Below are 15,857 nucleotides of genomic sequence, written 5' to 3'. Positions count from 1 at the left end.
TGGGTTCTTCGCCGAGGTTGATCTGCAATTCTCCGAGAAGCTACATCATGTATTTTGCGATCTTCCCCCTGCACCTGAGTTCAAGTGTCCACCCGAATCGAACCAGACGAAGCTCGTCATGGATTTCGAACCCAAGAAGAATTACGTCCTGCACTACCAGAATCTCCGGTGGTTGATGCAGCGAGGGCTCACGGTCCACACAGTTCACCGCATCCTCAAGTTCAACCATTCTCCATGGTTGCGTCCATATATTGAAGTCAACACTAAACACCGCACCGCAGCCACGTCCGAGCTTGATAAGGATTTCTTCAAGCTCATGAATAATGCGGTGTTTGGAAAGACCATGGAGAATTAACGGAATCGTGTGGAGATAAAATTGGTGACGAGAAAAGAGCGATGTCGTCAGCTTGTCGCGAGTCCATTGTTCAAGTCTCGAACAATCTACAACGAGCAGCTGGCTCTGATTCACATGAAGCAAGGTGAGTTGAGGCTCACCAAGCCCATCTACGTTGGAGCCACGGTTCTGGATCTGAGCAAGCTACACATGTTCGAGACGTACTACGACATATTACGTCCACACTACGGCCACAACATCTCGCTTCTCTACACAGACACGGACAGCTTGGTGTACCACGTTCGCACGGACGACGCATACAGGGATATAGCCACAGTTCCATCTTTGGTTAACCTCTTCGACACCTCTGGCTATCCGCAGCAAAACAAGTACGGAATCCTGGCCCGCAACAAGAAGGTGCCTGGCAAACTCAAAGATGAGAAGGACGGAGACGTGATTCTTAAGTTTACAGGTCTTCGCGCCAAGGCCTATGCCATCAAAGCCGAGAGCAGCGTTACCAAGAAGGCCAAGGGTGTCGGCAGACAGGTGGTTCGGGAGCATCTCACATTCGAGGACTTCGTCGATTGCCTCAAGACCAGGTCGTCGGTTCTAAGAGCAGAACAGCGCATCCAGAGCGTCGACCATGTGTTGACCACCAACGAGGTGAGGAAGATTGCCCTGGATCCCAAAGACGACAAGAGGTGCGTTCTCCAATGTGGAATCCACACACTCCCATGGAGACACAACCGTTTGAGAGATGGAAAAAATGTTACAAATGTCCATAAAAAAGTGAACCTAACATCAAACCAAAAAAAATAATTGAAAATGACAAAAAAGTAAACCTAACATCAAACCAAAAATTTGAAAAAAAGTATACTTAACATCAAACCAAAAATTTGAAAATGACAAAAAATCTTGCACGTACAAAAAAATAAATAACCATGCCTATGAACTTGTTCGGATACAGAAAGCAGACCATCATGGAAACTGCACCACCAAATTCCAATAACCTCTTACCTTCCGTGTTATCTAAACTCAACGGTCTGTTGATCGTTCATCTCAACAGCATTTGGACAAAATTGGACGGGGACGTGGGCAAGATTTTTTACGTCTTCAATAACAATTTACATTTTTACGAAATTCCGATCGACGGGAAACTTCGGATCACCGTGAATCCGGAGAACGAAGGACGAAAAATCAAAATTTCTAGCGGCAAGAACATTTTTCGAATGAAGCACGACAAGGTACTTTCTAACATGGCGTACGATGTTTCTGCAGCCGATTGTCTTTACGTGGAACTCCTCGGAGATTACGACAAACTCATTCCTCTCTTCGTAGAATTACGAATCGTCTATCCTTTAATAAATAACCGTTAACAAAATGCCTAACGACATTTTCGGCCACACCAAGCGTGTAGACCACGCAGAAGAAATTCTCATGTTGTATATTCGAGTTAAAAAGTTGAGGAGCGATTTGATCGCTTTGCAGGATACCTTAAACAAAAGTTTAGAGTCGTAAATCGCTACGCTCCAAACGCAATGTCTCGATCCTATTCTGAAAATCGATTCCGAACTGAAAACGCTCATAAAAAATTATGTTGACGTACCTTCTTACGACAACGTTCAAAATATACAGTTGAACGTGGATTCGCTTCAAAATGATTTGGCCAAATTACAGCAATTTCAATCGAAAGAAGATTTGGAAAAATTGAAACTCGAAATCGAAGAACGAACTTCCGCAATTGAAAAGAATTTCTCTGAACTTCAAACCGTCGTGAATGATATCGATATAGAACGCTTGCATGTCGTCGTTTCCAAATTACAAGAAGAATTCACCAGCACGTTGGAAGAAATTAAATCCAAGTTACAGACTTTGGAAGATACCATGACGAATCTACCACCGTCAGACGAACTGCAGGTCATCGGTAAATTCGTCGCGAACATAAAAATTCAATTGGAGGCTTATCAAGATTTCGAACACATTCAAACCACAATCGCTACGCTTCAGGCGTCTTTGGAGTTGATCAACGAAGAAATTAAAAATATTCACATTCAAGCGAACGCGTTGACGAGTATTCAAGACACGTTAAGCACGGTTCAGCAGAAGATCGGATATTTAGAAAATTTGAACGTGGAATCGAACCTGCTCATTTTCATCACGTACTGGACAACATACAGGATGACTTGGAATCGTTACGGACGAGTGTGCCTTCGAAGGAAGATTTGGAAAAATTGAAAACGGCGGTGACGGCATTATCTGATTCGAGCGACATCAAAAGTTCATTGAGCGATCTCGAAAGTACGGTGGCCAATCTCCCCACCTCCAAAGAATTACACGCTTTGAAAAGGAACATATCTCGAATGCTGAAACGACTAGAAACGGAAACGGCAAACGTGGAACAGATTCGAGATGAAATCACTTCGCTGGTGTCGACGTTGCCCACTTCGCAGAGCGTCACGGATCTTCACACGCAGTTTACCGAAATGCGAAGCATCGTGAACGATCTTACCGAGAAAAGTTCGAAATTGAATCAAGTTTAGAACCTTCAGAACATTGTCGTCAACATCAGAGATCAAGTTGGAGTGCTGGAATCCACGCAGGAATCGACGCTGGCCTCTTTCGGTGCCAAGTTGCAAGAACTGACCGAAAACTACAAGCAGTTGAACGTGGAAGTGAAAATCAAACCGTCATTTTCTGCCGTTACGGATACCATAGTCGAGCATTTGTTGCCCATTGAAAATAAACTTGGACACGTTCACAGTAATCTGCTCAGCGTCGACACTAAAATCGCCAAATTGTTCACCTTGCAAGCCATCGAAATCAACAGCGTACCCAATCAACAGAGAATCTCCACGTTCGTCGAAGGTAACAAACTGTACATGTTACATCCTTATCATCCGTATTACAAGTTTCTCTTCGATGGCACGATTCAGATAAACGAATTTTCGTACTGGTCTCACGGCAGAAAAGCTAGCGTCCCCACCATGACCTTGATATCGAATCGTGGTGTCCAGAAAGCAGGAAACATTCCTCTGGCACGTTGGAACGAAACGCGCAACATATATGAAATACACGAAGACGAAGATGTTACCGTTTTCGACGTGAGTGCCGGCTGATCATTCAAAACACGAGCGAGCTGCCACCCTCTTTGAATCCCATCACGCTGGTGCTTCTCTTCAAACGCAATCTCTAAAAAAATGTCTAGGCAAGCCATCGTCGAAGAATTGCATAAACCTGCAGGCCGCAACTACGAACGTTTAGCGGTGGTAACCAAGGGCTTCGATGACATCTGGGAAAGTGACCTCGTGGAGATGAGTAGCGGCAATTTAAAAAACGTACATAAATTGAAGAAGGACAACAAGTACCTTCTCACCGTCATAGACACATTTTCGAAATTCGCATGGGCTCTACCTTTGAAAGCCAAAACAGGAACATGCGTCACGGAAGCATTCAAATTAATTTTTTGCGAAAGCGGTAGACGACCTCGGTTTCTGCACACGGACAAGGGGAAGGAATTCTACAATGCCGTATTCCAAACGTTTATTCGGAAACACGACGTTCGACATTACTCGACCTTCAGTGACGTGGAAAGATTCAATCGGACTCTGAAATCGCGCATGTGGTCACGCTTCACGCTTCAGGGAAGCTACAAGTGGGTCACCATTCTTCCGGAACTCGTTAACGACTATAATCACACACGGCACAGAACGATAGGCATGAATCCAGCTGACGTTACGAAGTCCGACGAGCAGCGCTTAATTTCTACCGTTTACTGTCCAAAGTACACACCCACGACAAAAAGACCTAAATACAAAATTGGAGACCAGGTGAGGATCAGTAAATTGAAGCGAACGTTCGACAGGGGTTTCACACGAAACTGGAGCACGGAACTTTTTACCGTGGTTCGAGTTTTACCCGGGAACCGCCACACGTATATAATAAAGGACAGTGGCGGTGAAATTTTATTGGGGCGCTTCTACGAGGAGGAACTCTCTAAAACTAAATACCCCGACACGTACCTTATCGAAAAAGTTTTGCGTAAGAGAGGTGACAAACTTTTGGTGAAATGGCTGGGACTTCCGGGAACAAGTTGGATCGATTCGAACGAAGTGATTCTATGAGTACGTGGAATGTTGTGAAACGTTTACCTGATTCAGAAAGTCAAACTAAAAAAAGGAACGGTGAATTGCTCCCCGACAGCATACGGTGTCTGATCGTAGGACCTTCGGGGTGTGGAAAGACGACACTGCTCATTGATAATTTTATCCTCGCACCCAATTGGTTAGACTGGGAAAACAGACACCTCTACGAATTTTCGAAAAGTCTCGAACAACCGAAATACCAGCAACTTATGAAACTGTACGAGGGACTGGGCATTGCAACTTTCGCATCTGAAATCATTCCACTGGACTATTGTCTCGAGAATTCCGTTGTGGTGTTCGACGACATGATCCTGGAAAATCAAAACGAGATTCGTAATTTTTTCACTCGAGGACGTCACAAAGGATTAGATTGTTTCTACCTGGCACAAACTTTTTCCAAGGTTCCGAAACAACTGCTACGTGATAATGCTAATTTTATTTGCTTGTTTCGACAAGACCACGCCAATTTAAAACACGCACGTGATGATTACGTAGGGGCTGAAATTCTGCTCCCACTGCTGGAACCAAGGTGATTTCGGATTCGTGACCATTGACATGACTCGAAAAGCAAACCATGGAAAATATAGGAATAAAATAAACGTTTATCTAGACGTCTCAGAGGCTAACAAGAGGAAAATTTCAGATTTGCAACGAGAAGAAGAAAATCCCAAAAAAATAAAAAATCAAAGGTCGAGAATCTAAAAAATAAAATTTGAAAAAAAAAACGTTCTTTTTTTTCAAACGTCTGACAAGCATATATAAAATAACCATTACAACAAAAAGTGAGTGTTAGATAAGTTGATAGTCTCAAGCGGGTGACGGCAAGAAAACTACGAGAACCGAACGTATAGGCTGAGAATTCGACGTTTCAGAAACGTTCCGACGTATATAGAAAAATGTCAAAACGTCAATTTCAAGAAGACGAAAATCTCAAGTTGCGGGAATATCTAGTGAAGCGATTCAAAGGTTGGAAATCCGAGAATCGCGGAATCAACCTGTGATCGATGCCATCAGCGGTCTAGGTAAAGAAATTAAGGTGTCACGGAACAAAATAAAAATTTAATCAACGAACTCGTGCCACTTGCAGCTAAAATTTACGCTGTACCCACGTCCATTTCAATCATTCCTTCGACGCCGTTCGAACTGAAGGAAGTACCGGCACGACGTCAAGCCATAGGTAGCACGTCGTCATCTTCGGATAAGATCGAGTTGGGACCTTTGGCACGAGACTACCTGAGCACGGAGAAATTCGACAAGGATGAAGTATTCGGATTGTATCCGAGTATGGAAACCAACGAGGGTGTGATTTGTAAGATTGGAAAATCGAAAGTCACCTTCGAAGGCAACGACATTAAAGTTAATTTAGGCGATAAGAATAGTTGGACCAGGTATCCGGGTACGGTGGGACTGTGGGAACTCGTTGCCAAAAAGCAGCCGAAAGATTACACCAACGAAGATTACCAAAGTTACAAGGAAATTCTAATCATGACGGATGCCATGTACCAGAACAACGATGCCTCGCAGAATAGGGTGAAATCGAGCAGCGGTGAGAAGTACAGGAATTTCATCAAACCGATATGGAACGAGGTGGAAAGTGGAAGCGGCGTCAAACGCTACAACACGTTACCCAAAGAATTCGTTTGGGTGGACGACGTGAGGAAACTCATTGACCGATTGTTGGTGATAGCCTGCGAAGAGAATGCAGGCAATCGTAATTTCTACAACGAGAAGGTTGGCATCGTGGACATGATCAGCACCAAACTTTCCAACTTCATCGTGAACGACGACAAGGGCATAGGTTACCTGATGAAAATTATCAACACGCTGCCTCCGAGATTCTGGAACGTGGCCGAAGGAAAGGGACTCGTGAACGACATCATCAACAAGTTACCTTTCGAGATGCATTTACCTGGCTACCAGTACTGCGGACCAGGTACCAAACTCGAGAAAAGATTGGAGAGAGGAGACAAGGGTGTGAATCCGTTGGATGCGGCATGCAAAGATCACGACATCGCTTAGAACAACACGCGCACCGATCTGGATGCACGTCACGAAGCAGACAAGAAATTTGAGCATGCCGCTTTCGAAAGATTCGTCAGCAGAGACGCTTCTTTGGGTGAAAGAGTTGCAGCATTGGGCACCACCATCGCCATGAACACGGAACAAAAATTTGGATGGGGTGTGTAAATAAATAACATACATAATAACAACATGTCTTGTATAACCGATTTACCGCACGAACTGCTATGTAAAATATTCAAACACGCAGTAAACGGAGATGTAGGGAAACTTTTAATCATAGCAAGAACAACGCCGGAATTTCGTATCCCTTGTGAAATGGTTGTCAAGGATTATCTTCGGGAGATCAGTGACATGAGGTGCGGTGATCTCGACACTCTTCTTTCGGCCGCAGGGAAAAAATACAACAATAGGATGGACGAACTTCACGAGGCGAGGTAGGGAAGAAGACGATACACGGATGATTGGCGCAAGTCTAAACAGGAGACCGATGATATCATCACGCCCATCATCGCGTTTTCCGAAGCACGAACTTTCTTCCTCTGTGAAAAAAATAATAATATATACGTGTCAAAACTTGATATATAAATAACACACATCGTGAAATATTGAAATTCTCTAACACACGCACACATTCTGAATTTGTCCATCGATATGACTGAAAAAAGAGTGATCTCCAAGCATTAAAACAAATGCTAAATTCATCAGTCGAATATGTAAAAATTCAGGAATTGGAAGTGGACAAACCTTACACGATAACTTCAGGTTCAATTGTTTCTACCCAGTATGGTCCCAAAGTACGTCTGTTGCTCAACGGACAATACAGTCTATTTTTACCAGATCGATACGCTATCATGTTATCCGACGAGAAGCTATCTATTTTAATCGAGAACAAAACTCAAATCGTGTACAAGGGGACAAAGGAACTTCTTGGTAAGAAAACGAAGAACGTAATAGAATTTGTGTAAGGGCTGCGCGGAGTATATAAAATAACATACCTTGGAAAAAAAATTACACGAGAGAGGGAAACAAAAAAATCTCAGAACATTTATATATAAATAACATACCGTGAAAAAAAAAACATGAAGCCCAAGGGTGTCGTGTACCAGATACCATATTCGAATCTGAAAACGCTGGGTGCCCTCGATGGGTTACTCACCAAGAAACAACGCGAGAAGAAACGTTCTTGCTTGACGAAAGAACACGGAATGAAATTTCTTTTCAGCACACCTCAATTGAGACGGTTGCAGCGTTCGCGGAAACAGCAAAAGATCGGATGTTTCGTATTCAGCATCCCGGCCATCCTGGCAGCATTGGGGGCCGTTGGAAATTTGGCTGGGGGTAGCGCCACCATCGCGAAAACCGTCATCGACTCGAAGAAGAACAAGGCGGAATTGGAAGAACAGAAACGTCACAATCTGGCCATGTAGAAGAAAAGGAAGGGGGTCATGAGGAAGTTTAAAAAAAAGAAACAGCACTCACCAACCGAGACATTGAATATCTGATCAAACCATTACAAATCAAACACTTCAGAGGAGTTTTCATGTCCGACTCGTTACCTTCAACCGTTAAAAGAAGAGAATGCGGCGTAGTCAACTTGGACAGTCAAGAAAATCCAGGCACGCATTGGATATGTTACCACAAAAATGATAAAGCATTCGTTTTCGATTCTTTCGGAGGTGTTCCACCTACAAATTTAGTCAATTATCTGAAAACAAACAATCCTATATACTACAACGACGAACGCATTCAAAATTTCGGAGACGGGAACTGCGGTCATCTCTGTCTCTCCATGCTCGCGTTTCTCTCTAAAATAAATAAGCCGCAGGTGGAAGATTTCCAGAAAGCATTGTGGAACCTGAAACAGCATCACGATGGGCGTGTTCCATCTCACGAGCGAATCTTCGATCTTGAAACTCACGCTGCACGACGACATCGTCTATCCTAAATCCATAGCTCTGCGTGCATTCTACAGCATGTACCTCATACCTAACGTCACGCAGCACAACAACAAAATTAGCGTCGGAAGCGAACATATCGTCGTCACGCCAGGTCAATACAATCTTTCTACTTTGCAAGCTCAATTACCCAAAGGCACGTACCTTTCTCAAAATTCGGTCACGCAGAGAGTGGAAATCGTGTCCGCGACGGAGACCGTGGACCTGGGCACCATAGGAGAACTTTTAGGTTTCGAGAACGACACCAAACTCGAAGCTGGCATCAAGCACGTAGCAGCCAATATTCCTAAATTCTTGGCCATAGAGACTCTGAACGTTCACTGTAACGTGGCGGAAGGCATGATCACGAAATCCTCGGACGGGTTGCTGGGAAGTCACAAGCAGACGGGAATCATAGCCACGTTCAAACCCAGTTCCGAATTCATGGAACCGATCATCTACACACCCTCTTCGCCGATCTATTTTCCAGTATGTCGCAACCGCATAGACAACATAGAGTTGGTGGTGACGAACGAGAAAGGAGACGTGGTGGATTTCGCAGGTGCAACGACCACGGCCGTCGTGGAGATCAACGTATAATAAATAACACACATAGTGAAAAAAGAAATGGAGCAAATCGAAAGTTACGAATTGCAATCTTTCCCTCCCAACCGTCGCACGTTCGCAAATTTGAACGAAGCGAACCGGGAGATCGAATACGACGTGGACGTAGGCGACGGGTTCGTTCATCCTCACAGAGCGGATCTTTACCTTCAATTCGACGTGGTGAAGAAAGAAAGCGGAGACGCGTTCCCCGCAGCAGCAAATTTGATACTCGTTCACAACTTCGTGCCTCACCTGTTCTCGCAGGTGGAGGTGAGGAAACACAACACCGTCATCGACAGAATCGATTATCCGGGCATCACGTCGACGGCAGTGGGAACATTGAAATTATCCAAAACGGACGCAGCATACTATCAGGCGGGAGGATTCGAAGCGGGAACCAAAATATCGACGAGAAGTCACACGGTGCTCTTTCCCATGCGTCTGCTTCCGGGATTCTTCTCGGACTACAAGGAGATCATGTGGAAGGGAGGACTGAGAATCACATTTCGAAGAGCGGCCAACGACAACGACGCACTGATGCGATACGCTACTTTGGGTCCGGACGGCACCACGCCACTGCCCAACACTTTACCCGAAGCAGCCAAATGCGTCATCCGGAGCATGGAGTTGAGAATGCCGATCGTGGAATACGAAACGAACTACGCCCTCAAGTACAAAGCGGAGATCTTGAAAAGTCCGCAGGTGCCGATTCACTTTCACGGTTACCAGTGCGTGCAGAAGATAGCGTCAGGAAGTCACATGGAATTCGACGTGACGACTCAGTTCAACAACATACAGTTCGACATGCCAGATTTCGTCATTGTACTCTTTCAGCCCGAGAGCGATAACAACCAGGAAAAAGATTCCAGCAAATTCGACGACTGCAAGATCAAAAACGTTTATCTCAAGAATGGCAGGAACGAAGTGTTCCCGCGCGAAAATTACAACCTCGACATGAGCAAAGATGATTACCTCAAACTTTACGAAGCGTTCTCTGCTTACAAGCGCGTGACCGAGGGAAGCGTGGACATGTACTACACACCCAGCGAATTCAAAACCCACAGGCCGATGTTCGTCATCAACACGATTTTCTTTGGGTTGGGTTGGCACCACTGAACCCCAATTAATGTTTCAGAACTTTCCCACCTGCACTACTTGTATTCTTATTTTAAACTTAATAGGTATTTTAATTTTCTGATATCCCAATACGGTAATAATCCACTGGAGCCTAGTAACCTTTTACTATGATAACAACATGTGTAATTTTACTTTTAACGTGTTTTTTAACATATGTGATCACCTTGTACTTTTTAAATTTGCATTTTTCTTTATTTTAACGAAATTGTCTTCCCACTATATTTGTTAATGTAGTACACATTTCATATTTTTTTTCTAATACTTATAATATTGTATATATATCATATGTCATCACAAACATGTAAGCTGTTTTTCAGCAGTAAAATAAAATACATCAATTGAAATTATCCAACTACTTACGGGGCAATGTATGGTCAGCACAATAAACTCCCATTCATTGCTGCCAGTTTCCGTGACCGGGTTATGCATTCGTAGCTCCTCAATTTCCTCACGATGGTGGTGGCCACTGGCACAAACACAGGCCGAAATCTCAGGGAAAAGTTGCTACGCTTCCCCCAGGAGACTCGAACCTGCACTCGTTCCGTAGCAGGAGCCCAAAGCATGACGCCTTAGGCCTCACGGCCATGTTGTGTGACATACAATACATACTGTTGGCAAAAGTTACTTGTTGATGACGAATAAATTACTTATGTATAATTTGAGGCAAAACACCACGGTCGCAACTAATCTGGAATTCCTTGAATTCCGAAATTATGCCTGCATTATTGGCTCCAGAATTTATGCGCAACTTTTCTCCTCAGACGTGAAAAAATGCAACTTTAATTAATCCAAATCCCATTAAATTTACTACATTGAAGGATTGTAAATTTTTCAACGTATGTATCTTCTTTCATGTCTCTTTCTCATGCACGTTGCCACAAAAAGAAAAATGGCCCTCCTATATTTCAGAAATATTAGTCACTATCTTTTTCGGTACCAAACCGAGAAAAACCTTTGTTGTATAAAAATCCTGCAAAAAATTAAAAGAAGATAAAGATTTGCTTTAGGCGCATTAACATAATATTGGGTCTAACAAGTAAAATTGGTTATTTCAGGCGCTATAAAACTTAATCCGTTGCTGCGTTTTTTAATGAAACGTTGATGTAACTTCTTATTTCTTATTTATCTGCAAATGTAAAAAAATAGGTAAAAAGGAAACAACAATAATCCGAGGTTTGATTATGACGTATTCATAAAAAAGGATTTTTGAAACAATTACAAGGTACAATGGATACATTGGTCGTATCAGAGAACAGTATCAGGTTTACCCGACATCTGGCTGTGTCATTTAATCAATGTACAGATGAAACAAAGAAAATGTTAAAATATATCGAGCAAAAAAATAAGTAGGTTAGTTAGGTTAGATTTTGGCATGATAAATTTAATTATTTTATTTAGGTGTCGTGTCGTTTGCGCCGAGTCATTTGCGCCGAGGCTTCGTATCGGTTCATTTCTGCCATGACATATGTCAAGACTTTCCTTGGCTGGTTTTCCCACAATCCAGAGTGTCATCACCACCGCGCGCACGTGTGTTTATGGACACATGGTACATAGTGCATAAAGTGGACTTAAAACATAAAATCAAACGTGTGTTTATGATGATGCACAGCTGTGTTTACACTGAAATGTTAAACATATCCAGAGAGTCAAATATGACTTTTCTTTACTTATTTCAAAAGACGTTACACAGGATTACTTGTATCAATTTTATTCCACAACAGAAAATACATAAATTAGTATCAGCCTATTAACTATTAATCATTTATCGTTAATCGTCAAAAAGACATTGTAAATACAGTATTGTTAAAATATTGAAAGCATTCTAGAAGTACTACGTAAATGTACACTTTGGAAGCAACATAAATGTGCCAGTCCATTACACTTAATTATTATACACTACATAAAATCGTCAAAAACATTATAAATACAGTGTAATTTTTTGCAAACTTTATATACGTAATAGCTACGTATATATAAACACAACATTTCGATACACTTGCACAACAACAATACAAACGTTATTTGAATTCTTGTAGGTATGCAAATGCTCGAAGGTATTCCACGCGTTGTTTCTATCATTTCCATATTCTCAGCCATCTTGTAGTCTCTCTCAAGTCTCAGTTTTACATAAATACTAATTTCCCAATGTATATCCGTCATATATACTTTCATCTTACATTTGTTTACCAATCACCTTCCTTTTCAATCTAAGATAAACACAGCTGGAGCTGGGCAACGTCATAAACACACGTGCACGTGGCGGTGATGACACTCCACATTGTGGGAAAACCCACCAAGGAAGGTATTGACATATGTCGCGGCGGAAATGAACCGATCAGAAGTCTCGGCACAAATGACTCGGCGCAAACGACACGGACTCTTTATTTCATCGAGGTATTGATTGAATAATGCAACCAGATGTCGGGCAAATGTGATACTTCCTCTGACACGAGTAATGTGTTTAGTGGACCTGGTATTTTTTTAAAAAATCAATTTAGTGAATATGTCACAATTAACCAAATAAATCATCTGTAATGCATAAAATGCGTACAAAATTATTGGTCTTTCATCAGTTCGACAAATACCCACAGAGACCATTGATACATATAAAAAAATATTTCCAGCGACTCCACTGTTGTCTTTTATTCATGATTGTTTCTATTTTATACAAAAACATTTTTTATACATCAATATTTTTTCTGCATACTGAATGTTCATCTAGAACATGCTTTTCTTGTTTAATGTTTCAAGAATATCCACATACAAAAATGTAATACCCAGTGTAAGATTCATATCATATGTTCAAAATATTTGTTGCTTGACGTTTTGGACACCCTGTACATATTTTATGAAAGTTTTGAATAAAATATCTATTGCTCCCCATAATAACTTCCACATCCTGCAAGTAATCCTAACTAGAAGTTCCCGGTGCCATGTGTAAAAAGCAAATCTTACTTGTATTGTGTTACAAGTAATTCATAAGTTTCAAGCAGTGGATAAAGTGATTCAAGATACTTACTGCAAAGAGTACCGGTTGAGCAACATCTGTCTGGAGCATACTGTCTGAAGCAAGAAGGGTTGTCAAGAGGTCCAAGGAATAACTCCGGACACTCGACTGTTGCACACAAAAATCCAACTCTACAATGAAGAAAGCAATAGCTCAGTTTATTATTAGTAGTGGTTCTGAGCATTTTTCTATGTGGAATTTAACATTTTTTTAAAAATAGTTTTATCCATTCTTCATGCTAAATAATATTATTTTCATACTTGCCACTTCCGTGGCTAGTTGAGGGTAGTGGAGAGCTTCAAATATCTAGGAAGCATAATTGAGAGAAATGGTTGAATATATAGGAAGGTAAACAGAAGGGAACAAATGGGTGGTGGACTATATAAAAGCGTTGAATGATTAATATGAAAGAGGGAAGTACGTAGCTATGAAATGCAAGAAGGTAATACAGCGTGTAACAAAAGTCCGGGAACACTTTAAAAAAATTATTGTAGCCAAACAACAAGCATTACAAAGTGGCAAAGTACATCATTTCAAAGAGTAAAGTTGCAAGTTTTTTTCTCATTGCAGGTGTTACATGTAGTTCCATATATCGTCGCTAGGTGGTGTCATAATCAAGATGGCGCTTTCTAGAGCTGAGAAGGCTTTCTGCGTGCTAGAATTTGACACAACGAAGAGTGCAACGGATGTCCAACGAAAATTTAGGATGAAGTACGGGAAAGCAGCACCAACCAGGGAGGAAATCTACAATTGACATGTAAAGTTTGTTGAAACTGGGTGTTTGTGTGTCAAGATGAAAAGTGGTCGGCCAGGTGTGAGTGAAAATGACATTGAGCGAGTGAGAGAAGCTTTCAAAAGGAGTACGAGAAAATCTATACGTAGAGCTTCACGTGAGTTGGAATTGTCATCAATGACTGGCGTGTTTTGCGTAAAAAATTAAACATGAAACCGTAAAGACTACAGTTAGTGCAAGAGTTATATCCTAAAGACAAACACCAGCTCCAGAAAGCGCCATCTTAATTATGACACCACCTAGCGACGATATATGGAACTACACGTAACACCTGCAATGAAAAAAAAAATTGCAACTTTACTTTTTGAAATGATGTACTTTGTTACTTCGTGATGTTATTCGTTTGGGTACAATATTTTTTTTAAAGTGTTCCCAGACTTTTGTTACACGCTGTATGTAACATATACTTTGTGCCAATAATTGCGTACGGAGCAGAGACTTGGACAATGACAGAGAGAGACAAAAGAAAGAAGCTTCAGGACAGAATAAATCAGGCAGAGATGTCATGGTTCAGAGACATTAAGAGGATGTTTGCAGAAAGACTGTCAGTAGGAGCTTTTAATTCAGAAGGAGTGCGAATAAGTCCAAGAAGGAGACCAAGATGTCGGTAGAAAGAGCGGATAGTGTTAGGCGAAGAGTGCAATATTGGAACATCGTGGAAATAGAGGAGTAGTGGGAGACGAGAAAAAATGGAGAGACTTGACTTCTATGCTGACCCAGGAAACGGCCAAGAATGATGATGATGAGTAGACACTCCTAGTTTAGGTTGGATATGATATTGCCATGCACACCAGCAGAATATCTTCCAGAAAGAAAAAAAACTAATATTATTCCAGGTATGCAAAGTATTTTTCCCAACACAGTATTTTAGTTTGAAACTATATTCTATTATTAGAGCCATATATTTCCAAATTATTCTCTTTACAAACCTCTGTAGAGCTTTATCATTTTCTTTATTAATTGTTCAGACTTCTGCAACATATGTAATCACTGGTTTCACTAGTGTCATATATATCTTAATTTAAGTTTACTGGTGATAATTCTACTTTTCAATAGGGCTTCCCCGATGGCGTAATGGTAGCGTCATCGCCATCTAATCAAGGAGTCCCGGTTCGATAACCGAGGGAGGCACAAGTGGTTCGGATCCCACTTTAAGCTGTAGTTCCTGTCCCGATTAGTCTCACTGTGCATTAAGTGGTCTTAAAACAACAAATCAAAATCAAAAAAATCATTCTACTTTTCAATCGTTATATATTTGTGTAATGCACTTTATTTTCTGCGTTTATTTTTTAAAATTGTTCCTTGCATGTTGTTCCGATCATTAGCCATCATCCAAAATATTTAATCACTCTAACTGCTTGCAGATTTCTTTCACAAATTATAAGCTATTTTATGTTTTTCTAGATGGTTTTGGTGTTTTAAGCACTTATTTAGTTTCATTAACATTAAATTGCATTATATTTTTCTCCATCTTTAAAAGGATTCACTAACTTTATTCTGCATACAACCAAAATAATGAATATGACTACAAAATACCTTCCATCGGTATAAACCCCAAAGCAAGAAATTCCACTCAAGTCTTGAACAATATCAACATAATGAGATAATGTGATAATATGGCCCCAAAACGTTTTCTAATACAACAGTTCTTTTAGTAGTTGAATCAAAAATAACTATTGAGTCTGGAAGTACAATCTATAGACTTGTCTTCTCTGAGGTCACCCTTTGTTCAAGTGAAATAAGCATTTGTTAAATTCAAATTATGTGATGCTCAAACTGTAGGACATTTATCATTTTTTTCAAAATCCTCGCGGGCAACAGAAATAAGGTTAATATATATTTCTAAATATATATTTCTATTGGAAAGACTGTCAAATAGCGC

At 41.2% G+C, this 15,857-nt stretch overlaps 1 long non-coding RNA gene across 1 annotated transcript in view; it reads right to left on the bottom strand.

Moving 5' to 3' along the window:
- The window catches only part of LOC146004656 (uncharacterized), an 81,450-nt gene that overhangs the window by 41,662 nt on the left and 23,931 nt on the right, over positions 1 to 15,857 (bottom strand). The window contains exon 3 of the long non-coding RNA XR_014443954.1: positions 13,195 to 13,313. This is a non-coding gene — a long non-coding RNA (uncharacterized LOC146004656). The remainder of the gene's footprint in view (positions 1 to 13,194; positions 13,314 to 15,857) is intronic.

The sequence above is a fragment of the Lepisma saccharinum genome, chromosome 22 (genome assembly GCF_977018435.1).
Source record: "Lepisma saccharinum chromosome 22, izLepSacc3.1, whole genome shotgun sequence".
In the NCBI taxonomy this organism is placed as follows: Eukaryota; Metazoa; Arthropoda; class Insecta; order Zygentoma; family Lepismatidae; genus Lepisma; species Lepisma saccharinum.
This window is presented reverse-complemented; position numbering and strand designations above follow the sequence as displayed.